We start from the raw sequence: 16,893 nt of genomic DNA on the forward strand, positions 1-16,893 counted from the left end.
ACATCTGCGGGAAGAATGTGCCGGGAAGGCGTGAAGAGCCCACCAGCCAGTGTTTTGGCTCAAAGCTATGGTGAAACCCTGCAGATGAGAGTCATGCTTTAGAAAGACACTTAAAGCTTTGGATGCTAAATAAAGCGATGCAAAATTATGACAAGCTAAGCATCCAAGTTACTCAGGGGCTACAGTGAGATCCAAGAAGACAAAATTAACAACTGCAGCAAAACAGGGAACACATCAAACAGTTGGAAGGAGATGGGGTTTGGAGTAAGTCTCTTTTGGATATGTGGTAACTGCACAGAGGCAAAACAAATTTGTTTAAGATCGCAAAGAAGAGAGAACATAGACAGTTCTAGGGCACTGGGGAATGCTATCCAAGAATTTGTGCGATACTGTTGAATTCAGATATTTTCAAACCTAATTGATTTTTAAAAAAAAATATTTGGTATGTTGGCTTTCCATCATTTTGACAAAACCCCTGAAACAAAAAATAAATAAAAATCTTAAAAATAGGAAAGGTTTCTTTGGGCTTAGGGTTTCAGAACTTTCTTTTTATATTAGTTTTCTCTCCTCATGGTTATGATCAAGCACCTGATAGAAAAGGCAGGGAGAGGTTATTCTGGATCATGGTTTGAGGGTACAGTCTGTGACAGCAGGGAAAGCATGGCAGAAGGTGCTTGAGGCAGATACTCACACTGCATCCTGAGTCAGGAAGTAGAGAGAAGTGGATGCTCAGCTGGCTCCCTCCATTGTTTTTCAGTCCAAAACCACAAACCATGGAATGGTGCCATCTGCCCAGTAAGGGTCTTCCCTCCTCAACATCTCTGAAACATCTCCATAGACATGCCAAGAGGTTAGTCCCCTAGGTAGTTCTAGATCTTGTGACAATCAGTATCGCCACCACACATTCTGGTGTCTTCCCCCCGCCCCCCTTTTTGTGATTTCCATGTTACCCATTATTATTTCCCCTGTCTCTTGTATGGTCTCTTTGGTTTTCCAGACTAGATGTGGTTGTGAAGCAAGCTTCTATCCATGAATCTTCTCTACACATGACTTGACCATGGAGCTGAGAAATGCAAATTCTTTAATCTAGTCCAAAGGGTAGGTACTTGACTATTCTAGTTTCATTCAGATACAAAAATCGAAGGTGGTGTGGTGGTTTAAATAGGAAAACCCCCATAGACTCATGTGTTTGAATGCTTGACCCATAGAAAGTGGTACTATTGAGAAGCATGGTCTTGTTGGAGGAAGTGTGTCATTGTGGAGGCAGGCTTTGAGGTCTCATATGTTCAAGGTACACCTAGTGTGGCATACAATAGTCTTCTGATACCTGTGGATCAAGATGTATAAGTTTTAGCCTCTTCTCCAGCATATGTCTGCCTGCGTGGTGCCTGCCATGCTTCAGACCATCATGATAATAGACTGAGCCTCTGAAACTGTGAGCCAGCTCCAATTAAATGTTTTCCTTTATGCAAGTTGCCTTTGTCATGCTGTCTCTTCACAGTAATAAAACTCCAACTGAGACATGGGACTTAGGGGAGAAAAGTTTCTTTCAGCTTACAGTTCTATTATTAAGAAAAGGCAGGATAGGAACTCAATTAAGAACCTAAAGCAGAACCTATGGAGAAATAGCTGTTTTCTTGCTTCATTGCAGGCTCATTCTATAGACAGTGTTCTATACAGTCCAGGCCCTCCTGCCCACTTAGGTCCCTCCCCAAGTAGACTACCCTTTTCCCACGAATCAATTCACAATGATGACAATTCCCCTAAGACATATCCACAGGCCAATCTGGTCTGGGTAGCTTCTCAACCAAGGCCTCCCTTCTTGGATTATCTTAAGCTCCACTTGATGACTAAGGCCAACCAGAAGACTGACAGGGAAGACAAGGCTCCATCCTCTTTCCAGCATTCATGTCTTCATAAACATCCTACAGATATTCAAACTCTGGTCATCTTTAGAATTCCTACCCTTTTCTAACATTTTTCTTCCAGATTCAGCCTTGATTTCTTTATATAGTGCTTTCTCCTTTGGGAAATGCACATTAAACTATTTAACCTGCTTTCAAACTCCATTTGGATACCAAGGCCAATAGTCATTGAATCTCTCCATCACTGTATTCCCCTCTCACAATTACCCTGTCTCTTGTCTGTTCTGGTGGTTATGTTTCAACTCCAGCCCTACCTTAAAATCATAGCAATCCTCCTGCCTCAGCCTCCAACATCCATATATTTTGATCTATGTTCCACTCCTAGCTTTGCACATTACTCTTCAAAGTTATGAAATGACCAAGGTTTTCATTGTTGTTCTCATTACTCCCAGGGTAAATAAAGTTATGTAGAAGTGTGATTGCCTTTTCTAAGATCCCAGGTCCAGTAAACCAAAGCACATACCCCCTGGACACTTAGCCCATTGACCTCCATCCACCATCAACCTTCAGCAAAGGTCAAGTGCATAAGGCACATCCTTCAGATCTCCATGATGATGGGTTTTTATCTTCAGGCCTTTCACAAAAACCATTTGTTCAAGTGTCATGTGCAGTTTCTTCTCCTCTTGCCATCCAGCTCTTAGCAAGAAAAGGGACATCGACTCTGCTATTAGCTGGACTTTGTGATTCTGAGCATCAAATGAAATCATTCTCTTAGGTCAATCTAGATGATTATTAGGGGGACTCAATTTCCTTTCAAGAAGACACATTGTCACTTCAGTGTGCAGTGGAATTCGTTGTGTTAATGAATTGAAGAATGCTTTAGGGATTTCCCCCAATGCTTATTTTAATTTAAGCTCTAGGGGTTTAACTTTCCAAAATACTCAATTTTGTTCATTATGAAAACTAATAACTGGCTTATTTCACTGCTAATTTGGGCACGAAGGTTAATTATCTATAGTGGAGTAGTCTCAAGCTAATCTAATGTCTACCTGAACACGGCACTGTAGCTAATTGATTCCCCATGCACTGAGAAATGAGTATTATTTGTGGGGGGAAAAAGAAAGATGAGAAAGAAGAAAGAAAAGTTCCACTGAAGTGAAATCCCTTTTTGTGGTAAAGGGAATGGTGTATCTCCAAGATGGTAAGCAATATTCCCTTTTTGGAGTCCCATGAAATGAATCCAGTCATGCATCCAAGAGCACACCCTGACACTCCATCTTGACATCAACGCTGTATCCTTCAGCATCACCCACTCTTTGTTCTTCACACCACTCCTTCAGTCTATGAAGGAGTGTATATATATATATATATATATATATATATATATATATATATATATATATATATATATATATATATATATATATATACATGTGAGAATGTATATACAAGCATATACTGAAAATGCATATATCTGCAGGTACATATGTGTGTGGATTATACACAACAGCCTTAGAGACAAGAATTGTTTGTTTGGTGTGTATGTGTGTGTGTTCTATATATGGTATAAATATACCATGATGTACGTGTGGAAGTCAGAGGACAACTTGTGTGAATAGGTTTTCTTCCCCCCCCCATCATATTGGTCCCAGGGATTGAACTATGTCATCACCAATCTTGATTTGTGTAGCCCTATCTTGTTTTTGAGACATACCTTTCACTGACCTGGAACTATCAAAATGGGTTAAGTTGGGGGTTGATGCTTTAGTTTGATTTCTGTTGCTAGGAGAAAACACTGACCAAAAGCAACCTGGCTTACATGTCTACGAAATGGACCACCATCAAGGGAAGCCAGAATTGGAGCTGATAGCAGAATCCTGGACATGGGAACTGAAGCTAAGACTATGGAGGAATGCTGCTTACTGGCTTGCTCTCCATAGCCTGCTCAGCCTGATTTCTTACAGAACCCAGGACCACCAGGTCAGGGATGGCACCATCCACAATTATTTATCAAGAAAATACCACCATAGACATGCCTATAGGCAAATATGATGGAGGTTAATTCCTCAGTTGGGGTTTCCTCTTCCTAAGTGACTATCTTGTGTCAGCTTGGCTGGTCAGCAAGTTTCAGTGATCTACTTACAGTCAACACCTCAATGCTAGGATTTCAAGCTCCTGCCACCACACACATGGCCTTTCTATATATGCGTTCTGGGCATTCGCACATAGACGCTCAGGCTTGAGCAGCCAGACATTACCAACTGAGTTATTATTCAAGACTGAATGTATTTAAGATATATTTTGCTTCATGGTGATCAATTTCTGATGCTACGCCACCAGCAAGACCAGTAATCACAACGACAATAACTTCTTTTTGTCTTTGTAGTTTTAGGGGCAAAGAGGGTGTCATATCCATCTGACACACCCTCCCACTTGTCCTCTAAGGAAGACCTTACACTGCATGTTGTTGATTATTTGTTTATTTCACAAGACAGGGCTTCATTACGTAGCTCAGGCTAGCCTCAGACTGTTTTACCTCCATCTACCTCCCCCGCCCCCCCGGTATGTGCACTCTACCAGCGTGTGCACTCTGCTCTTTAGCAGGAGAGGAACCGAGGCACAGAGAGTGATATAGGTGCTCATGGCAGGTGGCTGTGAGGATCGAGTGAAATGGTGTGCAGATTCCCTGACTCCTAGCTCTGCCCTCTTTCTACATCACCACACCACCTCTGTGTATTGCAACAGGTTCACGAATCATGCTCCTAAGGCTATCGACTAATTCTTTGTCCTCTTCCTTGAGATAGGATCTCAAGTAGCCCAGGCTGACCCCATACTTGCTTGTTAGCTGTGCATAACCTTGAACTTCTGGTGTACCTGTAGTCACTTTCCAGTCCTCAGATTATGGGCATGCACCAAAGTTTCCAGTTTATACCATGCTGGGGATGGATCCTGGGGATTTCTTCATTCAGGGAAGATACTCTACCAACAAAGCTACATGTTTAACTTCATTTGTTTGATTTTCAACTGTGAGTCTTATAGTCCAGGCTGGCCTTGAACTCACAAAGTAGCTGAGGATGACCTTGAACTTGTGACCCTCATGTATCTGCCTCCGGAATGCTAGACACATCACACCTGGTTTATGCAGTGCTGGGAAGAGGGAACTGGGGCTTTGTGCATGCTGGGCAAGCCCTCTATCAGCCGAGACCCCCAGCCCAGCTGCAGGTTTATCTGCTATTTCATATTTGCTGCTGTACAGTTCTGCTACCCACTCACAAAGAAACCCAGTTTTGTTGGGGGTGGGTGAAGATGGGTTAACTATTCCAATAGGTTCCAACTGGAAACTCCATCATTGATGATCATTTCTTGGCCGGTACATCTTTCCATTTCTCCCTCTAACTCTTGGTGCTGCACATAGGAGATAACAGACTGTCCAGTTCTAATTGATCCCACCCCTATATTTCTCAAGACGCTAAAGCTCTGGTTTGGCCTTGAACTTCCTACATACCTGTGAGCCTTTGGAGCCATCCTTCCCTATCCACCTCTGATTTATTTAAAAATTACTTTCTAAACCAACTTGAAGCAGCTCAAAATTAATTTAAACTCTCCCAAAGTGCATTCATCACTGTCCGGCCTTGTAATTTGTTACGTTGCGTTCCAACCTCCTACGGCATCCTGGCGAAGTCAGAACTCTGATGATGTAGTGTGGTCCCCATGTACAATATATTACCAGAGCAGTTTCCACTTGCATGATAGATGGATCGAGCCTGGAAAGGGTTTTAAAAGAGACCTAAATTTGTAGAGTATTTTTATTCCTTTTACATGGCTGAAGGCATCACCCAAGGGATTACTGAGAGCCTAAATCATTTTTCTCCTTTTTACTGTGCATCAAACAGGGGTCTGCAAAGGCAATTAACCCCAAATGTTGGCAGAATTGCTGAGGCAATAATTTGCTTTTTCCGTGGTCTTGTAGCTTTGGCCTGACATTGCCCCATTAGTTAAAGAAAGAGAAAAACGAATGTCCTCTTGCTGAAAGGTGTCAACAATTAGGTCCAATCATACCCTACCCATCTCTTTGACAGTTTCCAGAGTGGCTGATGCTTTACAGGGCTCGTGACTGAAACAGGAGAGAAAGCCTAGGTTCTCCATGTGCTAACTGGAGCTTCTCTTTGAGTTCCACCTGTCCTACAGGCTGTGCTCAATCGGTTGCTCTAGGGCCAGGGACCTCGGCCATAGCTAATAATCAGGGAGTTCTGATGAAATAAATAAAACCTTCTTATGTGTAACTGAAATGAAAGCGTTTCAAATAGAATGATGTTAAGAGGCAGGCAGGATGCCACAGCAAATAAAAGACCTTGCTGCCAAGCCTGGTGACCTGAGTTTAATCACTGAAACCAGGGTGGTAAAGAAAAAGAACTCTGCAGGTTGTCCTTTGACTTCCACATGTGAGCTGTGACCTATGCACACTGGTGCACGCACGCGCACGCACACACACACACACACACACACACACACACACACACTCAGAGGCACACAGTGATAAGTCTCTAGCAAGAAATAGATGCAGGGACCCACTTGTGTGTGGGTGATGTATTGTCATTCTGTTCCTAAATAATCTAATTCTCTTCCAGCAACCCAAATAAACTCAACAGTCAAACTAGCATTTGGCTGAAGACTAATTTTGGATATAATTCTCTATCATTCCTCTATTTACTCACTGAGGCAGGGTCTCTCAACCCAACCCAGAGCTCATCGATATGGCTAGTCTTGCTATCCATCTTGCTCTATGGATCCACTTTTTGGCTTCCTAGACTGAAATGACAGGGTGGCTTTCATATCCACCTGACATCTCCACTGGTTTCTGGAGATCTGAACTCCTTCCTTCATGCTTGCCTTGCCAGGACTCTAACCACTGAGCTATCTCTCCCCAGACCCATCCAGCCATTGCTCTTCACATCTAGTGCAGTTCAATGACTCATACCAGGTCAACAGCTAGAACTTAGACATGGGCCTCAGCCCCGGGGCCCACACGTTCTACATTCCTAAACCTTCAAGTCTCTATGGCAACTGCCTACTATGCTGGTGTGTCCTGATTGATTTTTGCACTCAATATCAGGTAATTTGATATCAATTATGCATTTAGAACTTGGGCACTGTTCCCATTCTGAAAAAAAAATAAAGAATTAAACTACCTGTTTCTGTGGTGGCCCCACCATTCTTTTTAGGTGCTCCATTGGTTTTTCCTGTGTTGGGTGGTGCTGGGGACTGAATACAGGAATTTGCATATGCCAAGTATGTGTGTATTTAAATCTATATGATATATATATATATATATATATATATATATATATATATATATATATATATATGAGAGAGAGGATATGACATTTGTCTTTCTGAGATTGCTGTATTTTGCTTAACATAATGCTTCAGTTTCATTTCTGTTGGGAAAAAATTCCCTGACAAAAATCAACTTAGGGGAGAAAGGAACTTGTTTTAGCTCACAATCTCAGGTCATAGGTTATCATGTCACGTTCATAGCTAAGAGCAGAGAGAGAATGAATGCCCTTGTGTTCAGTGCTTAAGCTAGGTTCCTCTGAACCGAAACTATCAAATGGTAGCGCCCACTTTCCCACATCAATTACGGCAGTTACACTTTCCCTTAGTCATCGTAGCAGGCCAACCTTGTCTAGAAAAATCTCTCATTGAGATTCTCTTCTCAGGTGATTCTAGGTTATATCGAGTTGACAATTACACTGATCCTCACATATAACAATCTCTTGTACCACCAATTTTCCTACAGGTGGTGTCATTTGGTTATTCTTTGTATTTGAACAGATCTCTATAGCATATCTACTACACATCTTCTTTAGCCATTCCTGTTGATGGACATCTAGGCTGGTCTGGATCTTGACTACTGTGAACACCACTTCCGTTCTCCTAGCTGTGCAGGCATCCCCAGGGGTTGCTGCCTTCCATGGATTCAGGTGCACATCCAATCAGGTGGTTGGATGCCATGGAAAAACTTGCCTTTTGCTGGGAACGATGAACAGGCATTGCCTGAACAAACTAACTTGAATTAATCAAAGCTGCTCAGTTTCTTAACTATTATGTAATTTACCCTTGCCGTGGGCTCCTTTAAAAATGGAAATGCAAAGCATATAAGCACTGGTGGTGGGGGTTGGGGGGGGAGGATCATTTAATGAAGAATCTAAATGTAATCTGGACCATGGGAAAGAACCTAAAAATTTCCTGGCTTTGCAAAATGCGTTTGCTCTTTCTAGTGGTTTAGAGAATTGATTCTTTCTTAATTGGGAAATTAAATATTGCCATCACTTATGTAAAAATCTCAGCTATTTATACCAAATCGAATTTTCTCATGATAAGCCTAGGTAAGCGTGTGTAGGAGAGGCATGTCAGGAGAACTTATGGGGATCCATTCTCTCTTTCCGTGTGGGTCTCATCTGTCTGGACCAATAATATTGCTTTATGTGCAGAAGCACCATCATTATGAAAGTGGGTCTGTACAAAATGCGGTGAGATTTCCTTTCTTTCAAGTAGACAGGGGCATGTAAAGACAAATCTCAGCCCCCACCACCACACACTATCAGCTTTGATTTCTCACAGCTTTCCAACTCTGTGAGAAGATAAACTGTACTGGAAAACAGGTCAAAACAACACATTTGGAAGATTTCCTGTTCTGTGTTTTAATCTTTCTTTGCTGTTCTCTTTGTGATGGTTTTTAAGAGTTCATGAACTCATAAGTTGGACTCAATGTTGCTGTGTATCCAAGGATTATCTTGAAGTTATGATCCTCCTGCCTCTACCTTCCATGTGATGGGAGTCCTGAGATTATAGACATGCATCATTATAACCATTTTTACAAGACATCAGGCCAGAACTTTGTCAACTGAGCAGCAGCCCAGCTTCTCTTGTTGCTATGAGACAGGATGGTATGCATCACAGACTGACCCTCGAACTCAGAATCCTTCTGATTCAGCCTCCTAAGTGCTGCAATAACAAACATGCACCGCCAAGTAAGGTCTCCTGTTAAATCTCCTAGAGGGAATTTTTTTCCTTCACCCTTAACACAGACAGATGATCATAGATGCTGAAAATCCCAAAGGAATGATGGGACAGGGGAATTATAAGAGGAAGCACAGAAAAGAAAACTTATGGGTATTGAAAATATTGTCCACCTTACATATTTATTATTTGGGGGGGGGAGTTGTGTGGTATATGTTGAATGTACATTTGCACGGGAGGGTGTATATTCATGTGTAGGTGTGCATGTGGATATCAGAGGTCAGAGGTAGGCATCTTCTGCTGTTGTCTTTCACCTTGTTTTTGAGATCAGGTTTCCCCTGGAGTCACCAGTTTGGCAAGATGAGCTGGCTACCAAGCCCCAGAGGTAACTGGGACTAGGATTACAGGTGCAAGCTACCTGATTTCTGTGAGTGTTGGGGATCCAAACCCAGGTTCTCATGCTTGCACAAGTACTTCACTGATTTAGCGTTTTTTTCCTGGTTCCAGCCGTGAGCCATGTACGTCTTCTTCCACTTCTCTGTCTTTCCCCCATGTCAATCCCCTACAGCAGCCTCGTCTGCCTGACGTTGAGAAAGATTGAGTTTACAGTTCTCTTGATTCATCTTCAAGTATATTTTGGGCTATTTACATTGTTGTGATTTAAAAAAATTAAACTTTCCTAAGTTAGGAGAAGAAGATAAATTTAAGGTATAAGCAATATTTAAGATAATGATGGATACCAAAGCTTCACACTCTGATTTAATTCTGGGAGAGTGCCCTCCACTGTGAAACTTCATTCATCTCAGGGAGAATGTTCATACCCAACTTTGCCTGAACTCTCTTTGCTTTAGTCTTTAATGGTAGCAGGGGACTTCTTATCTCCTATCCTTTTTAATGTTCCATTTTAATTACCAGATGACTGTTTTCGCACATGAAAGGAAGCAGGAAATCAGGCTAAAAACTCCATTCCTTTCAGTGCCATCAAACGTGGTGATGAGCTTACTTATGCTAAATGCAGTATTATGTGTTGCTATAGATGTGATTTCCAAAGAAGCGATGTCATAACAACAAGGGGGAATTGTAGAAAGTTAGAGCCTCACGGTTTAGAAAGTATTTTTCAGGTCACCATCTTGGCCCTATGGCAAGTTACAGTCAATAGAATTCCGGTCCTTCTACAGATGAGGGAACAAGCTAAGGGTAGAATGAGATAGAAGAGCTCTATCACAGTGAAGCCACAATCTCTTAAGAATAGGCCTGCCCAGCTTTATCTCAGAGGGGGTTAGACTAGACCTAATCTCAAGTATTAAAAGTGTTTGGCTCTGGCCTAGGGAGCTATCCCAGTTGAAAAAGAGATTACTGTATAAGCTTGAGAGCACAAGTTCAGATCCCTAGCACCTACATAAAAGTCAGATGTGGAGGTGTGCCTGGAATTCTAGCACTGACAGAGGTAGAGGCAGATAGATCTTGGGGGCCAGCGTCTAACTGAAAGGATGAGCTCAGGATTTGGTAAAAGATCTTCTCTCCAAAAATTAAATGAACACATTCAAAGCAGACCAGTAGTTTCCATAAGTACATACACAAGTAAGTCCACCTACATATAAAAGTGTAGACATACACATAAAATCTCCCTCCGTCTCCCTTCCTCTCCCTCCCTCTCCCTCCCTCTCCCTCCCTCTCCCTCCCCCCTCCTTCTCCCTCCTTCTCCCTCTCTCTCTCTCTCTCTCTCTCTCTCTCTCTCTCTCTCTCTCTCACACACACACACACACACATACATTAATTCAAGTGAGGTAGCATAGATTTGTAATCCATTAGGAGGCTGAGGCAGGAGGCTCATGAATGGCCTGAGCTACATATAGTAGCTAGCTTAGACTACATGGTAAGAAAATGTCTCAAGACAAAAGAAAGAGAGAGAAAGAGAGAGAGAGAGAGAGAGAGAGAGAGAGAGAGAGAGAGAGAGACAGAGACACAGAGACACACAGAGAGACAGAGACATAGAGAGGGGAAGGAAAAGAAAAGGGAAAGAAAAAAAAGGAAAAAGACAGAATCAGGTAAGATATGAATAAGACCTGTGAATTGTTTTAATATACATTTTCTGCTTGTAAAATTACACTATAATTTTAAAATATATATACATATATTTCAAATATATATATATATATATATATATATATATATATATATATATATATATATATACACTACATTTTACCAATTTAGTTAACACTGTGGGAAACTGAGTGATGAATACATCAGACCTCTTTGTCCTATGCTATTCAAACTCCCTTTGAATTTATCATCATTTTGGAATAGGAGTCCAAAACTTTTATTTCAAGAGCAGATGAGATGGCTCAGTGGATAAAGTACTTACTGTTCAAGTGACACCAGAATCCAATTGGCCAGAATCCATCTAAGAGCTAAGCAGGTGTGACAGTTCACCTGGAATCTCAACATTTGTAATGCTGGGGGCCAATTGGCTAACCAGACTCGCCAAATCAGTAAGACCTAGAGTCAGCTAGAGCATAGGTTCTCAACCAACACCCTCTAGGAATTGAACAACCCTTTCACAGAAGTCACCCAAGACCATCAGAAGACATAGATATTTACATTATAATTCATATAGGTTGCAAAATTACAGATATGAATTGCAAAGAGAATTTTATGGTTGTGGTCAACAGAGTATGAAGAACTTTATTAGAGTAGCAGCACTAGGGAGGTTGAGAACCATTGTCTTAGAGACCCTGCCTTGGTGTGTATGCGAAAGTGATTGAGGAAGACATTCAGTGTCAGTGTTTGGCCTCTGCACACATCTGCATGCACATATATGCACACCTATGCACACATTACATCCCATACACACGAAAATAAAATTATTCAATTTTTTTTCATTTAAATCTAACTTTTTGTTTTCTCTTTTTTTCAACAGAATGTTTATACTTGTTTGTATGAAATAAAAGACTTTGTTGCCAATTACACCCCTATGGTGAGGTACTGATCCATTACATGTGGGAAATTGTGACAGACATTTATCTCATTTTAATGCTAATCTTTATTGATGACTTCTAAAGTGACTGCCATGATGAACTCTTATAATGAAATTAAATGGGAAAATTATTTCAAAAGATGGGGCCAAGTGATGACATCTTACAAAACCTAACAGGGCTACGCTGAATATGGACACACATAGGTATTAGTAACTGAAGCCACACATGATTCACGTCCAAGGCAGATGTCAACTGGCTTGTCACAGAATAAAATTCATACAGAATAAATGATACCACAACCCATTCCCATCTACATTAACCAAATAATGCCCAGACTACTGGGCTGGGGTGATGGCTCAGTGCATAAAGTACTTGCTCTACAATCTAGAAGGAGAGAGTCTGGATTCCTAGAAGCCACATAAAAGCTAGACAAGTGTGGTAGCCATCTGTAATCCCCAACACTTGGGAGGCAGAGATAGGGAATCTTGGGGGGGGGGGAATCTGGCTAGCTAGACTAGTTAACATAACATAATCTGGGTTCAACAAGAAACCTTACCTCAATAAATAGTAATGGGTGAAAACATTTGTTAATTTCCAGGCTTCCACATACAAGCACATACAAGCACACACACACACACACACACACACACACACACACACACGGGAGGGGATACACAAAATGAGGTAAAGGGGCTTCCTACCCCATCCTGATGACCTGAATTTAATCCAAATGGCAAAAGGAGAGAACCAATTTTTTTCCCAAGTTGTCCTCTGGCTACTGACCACAGACGGCATCTAGGTATGTCATCTACTCCTAACACATCAAATGTAATTTTAAAAATTAAAAAGGAGTAACATTTTCATCAGTTTCGGTGCCATAACTTGAGGGAAACTTTAATGAACGGGAATAAACACCAAAGAGAAAAAAAAATGAGAGTTCTCACAACAAGAAAAATATATGGAAATATTCCAGCCAGATAAATAGAAATGGAGACAGGGCTTCAGTGCTGTCTCTTCAACAGCTGACATGAAGAGTGAAGATTAAATCAATTTACAGCAATCAAAGCTATGTTCAGTGTTGGGAGTTCAATAAGGGACCATTTGATTCTACAGAAGGTGGCTTTGGGGGAAGTGATTGGATCCCGGAAGGGGGGGGGTCGTGGCCTCATCAATTGGTTAACCCACTGATGGATTTGTAATTGAATGGGATGGCTTCCTTGCCTTTGGCTGAGATCAAGGGTAGTGTCTGTTCTTGTCAGTTTAATGTAATCAAATAAACTACTGGAAAGTAGTGGAAACTGTGGAATGTGGGTGGGACCTGATTAGAGGAATTGGGCCACCCTGATTGTGCCTTTGAAGAATATGACTTTTCTCAGTCTCTTTCTCAGTCTGCTTCTCTGCTTTCTTGTTAGCACAGTGTGGGGGGGGGGGATAGCCTCAGCTAAACACTCCTGCCATCATGATTTCTGCCTGGACCACCTTTGGCTCAAAGCAATGGATTGGGTGAACCTTGTACTGGCCCCTCTGAAACCCTGAGCCAAAATAAGCCTTTTCTCTTTCGGATTGTTTCAGGTATTTTGTCACCATGGCAGAAACCTAGCACAAATAGAAATATCCTAAGAAAGCAATCCTTAAGGAATCAACATGATGGGAAATGACTTCAAGTCAAACAAAGGACCATTCGGGAACATATTCCTAGCAGACCTTTCTAAGTAAGACTCTTAGATATCCTTCTGTATAAAATGCTTATTCAGAGACTTGTGTTTAGATATGAAATGTCTTTTAAAGACTCATAGACTGAAGGGTTGTTATCTAATGAATGGGTTCCCTTAAAAATATGTGGGAACCAGGCATGGTGATACATACTGGTAACCCTAACACCTAGGCGTGAGGCAAGATGGAGAGTTTACAGTTAGCCTGGAATACCTCCTAGAAGCTTGTCTTTAAAAACATCAGACTGCTTCAAACTGGTACTTCACACATATTTGCTCAGACTCACTTGCCAAAGCAACTGTCAGCTTTAAAAGCAAAAAGCTTTAAAAGCCCCTATAAGAACAGGATGCTCAAAGGTTGGTGCTGTATCTTGGTTGGGAGAGCAAGCATGCCTAACATTCGTGAGCCCTGAGTTCCATCTCCAGCACTATATAAACCAGGCACGATAGTACATGTTTGTAATCCCAGCACTCAGGAGGTGGATGTATGAAGATCATGAATTTAAGACCATCCCCAGCTACACAGCAAGTCAGAGTCCAGCCTAGACTACATGAACTCTGTCTTAAAGAAAATAAAACAAGAAAAGCTAAATAATAATCAGTTCAACTTACTCCATCTCTTTACTCCCCCCCTCACCCGCCACCCTGAATTCTAAATAAGACAATATATTTGACTCTGTAATCTGGGGGTGGGGGGTGCTGGTATAAACTTGTCAACTATACTTAGGAGGCAGATAGCTAGAAGCAGGAGGGTTGGTAGCTAGAAGCCAGAGGCCAGGTTGAGATACTTAGCAAGCTTTTGTCTTAAAAACAAAAAATTTTATATGTGAGTGTACACGTAGGTGTCTGCACGTGTATGTGCATGCATGTGTATGTGTGAGCATGAGAGAGGGGGAGGGAGACAGAGACATATGGAAGTTGAGTTGATGAGAAATAAAGGAAAGAAGGGAAGACAATAGAAAGAAGAAACAGAAAAGACAAACAGTGAGAGCCCTTCTCCAAGGGAAGAGCTGACGTCTGTCATTCCGAGGGATAAACATTTTACAACCCAGCTTGACTGTGTCATGAACACTTGTGTCTTAATAGTATGCCTGCAAGCTTTCCAAACAAGTGTTTACCTATCACAATAAACAGTTATGAGCGAGGAACACAAAACAGAAAGAACTAGGGGCTGGCAGGCTGCCAGCGCCTGCCACGTGCCGTTACGCACGGGAGCCTGTCACTCAGGCTCTGGCTTTGAGTCTGTTGTCTGTGGCAGGCACTGAGCCTGAGGGGTGGGCTGGGGTGGGGGGGGTACACCTTAAAGGTGCAGGACAACTGAACACAACTGGATGCTCAAAGAACACAAAGCAGCAGCTGACCAAGGGCAGCTGACAAGAGAGAAGTGGTCCCCAGAGACGGGAACTCTGAGATCCTCTGGAAGATGTTTTATAGAAGCACTCCTAACCCTCTCTCTTCTTTACTCTTCACAGCAGGTTCACATATGTGTTTAATAAAGAAGCAAGTGCCATGCCTCTGCTTATACATTTACAGTCGACTACCAGTAGCTGACAGTGTCAGTGAAACTAACCTATGAGATCCGGAGCATCACTTAGCAGTAAGAATCCCGCTTAGCATACCAAAAGTACTGGGCCTAATCTCAAGCACATAGCAACAATGATGATGATAATGTAATATAAAATGAATTAAAATGGTCAATATTACAGCTTTTTATGCTGTGTGAATTTGTTGGATTAAAAATGGACACAGTCTGGGGAGATGACATAAGAGGTTAAACATTTGCCGGGAAAATGGGAGGACTGAGTTCAAATCCCTAGAAACCCATTTAAATGCCAGTAAATGCGGTAGCTGCTTACATTCCAGCATCAGAGAGCAGGATCGGGGCATCTCCAGAGCAAGGTCACCACCAAGATGGCCTACGAGCTAGAGGGATCCTTCAATAGTTAAGAGCACATGCTTCTCTTCTAGAGGACCTGAGTGTTTTCCATTACTCATGTTGGGTGGCTTACCACCACCTATAACTCCAGATCTGAAGAATCTGACACCCTTTTCTGGCCTCCATGCCTCCATGGGTACTTGCATGCCCACCTCCAAGCCCATATAGCACAGTTTTTAAAGATTAGACATATGTGACAGCTATGACAGATTTGGCTGAGTGGCTCTGCTTCGATGAGTAAGGTGGGTGTGCAAAGGTAGATGCTTTATGACATTAACCTCTAGCCTTCATAAACACGTAAGTGCATGGACACACCCACATCCATATGTGAACACACACACAAACACACATACACACACATACCATGACCACCAGCACCACCACCACCAAAACCACTAACATTCATGGAAAAACAAATGTGAAAGAAATGAGCAGAACTTCATTCTTCAGGAGTCTGGTAATAAAGAGCAAGGCCATCCGGCTTTGGTGGTGGTAAAAGTGGCTGAGGACCACACCAAAGGATCCAGAGTTCATACACTTATTCTGAAGATGGCAATGCCATACAACAAGCCTTGTGTACTTGCCATCAGTACAAAGAACTCTGGGCTAGCATCCTAACCATGGAGGACTGTAGTCTCTCAAGCCATTGGTCAAAATAAATCTTAAGTTCCTTATAAGATAAAATAAATTCTCCATTAGGTTCCTATCAGACATTATGCTACAGTGATGAGCAAAGAAACCAATACAACATAGGACTTGCAAAAACATGGTATCTGTAGGGAATACATGGAGATGCATGAACTGGAAATTCAGAGGCAGGGGTAGTTTAAATCCTAGAGAAAATTATGTCTAGATAGTGATTCAAATCATCAAAGAAGCAAAGTGACCTGTGGCGAAGTACAGCATTGCACAATATAGCCATGTTTGTTCCTAGACCAATATTGTTTAGTTGACACATGTGTGACATATTTTACCCAAGGCTTCTGCCACAACTCCCTCTGTGGAACCAAGTCACTCCAAGAAACCCATGGGCCCCACACAGGAAGCCACTGCCCGGACCTTCTGGTACACAGTTGCTATGAAAATCCTGTGTGCCTGTTGACCTCCAAACTCAAGAAAATTTTTGGAAAAGACATCTTTTTACTATTGTTTCTAGAACTTACTATTTTTTGACCTTTACTGGTTACAGTGACATGGAGAAATACAGTGTTCCTGTGTGGTTTCAGGTCTTTTAATAGAATATACATTCCAAAAGACAAGCATCCACAGTTAAAAATAAAATCTATGTGGTCCTTTTCTGAGACATCAGCAGAATATCAGAGAATTAAAAATATGCAGCCTCTGTAAAAGTATTCTAATAAATACTTGATCAAAAT

Source organism: Micromys minutus (assembly GCF_963924665.1).
Source record: "Micromys minutus genome assembly, chromosome: 29".
In the NCBI taxonomy this organism is placed as follows: Eukaryota; Metazoa; Chordata; class Mammalia; order Rodentia; family Muridae; genus Micromys; species Micromys minutus.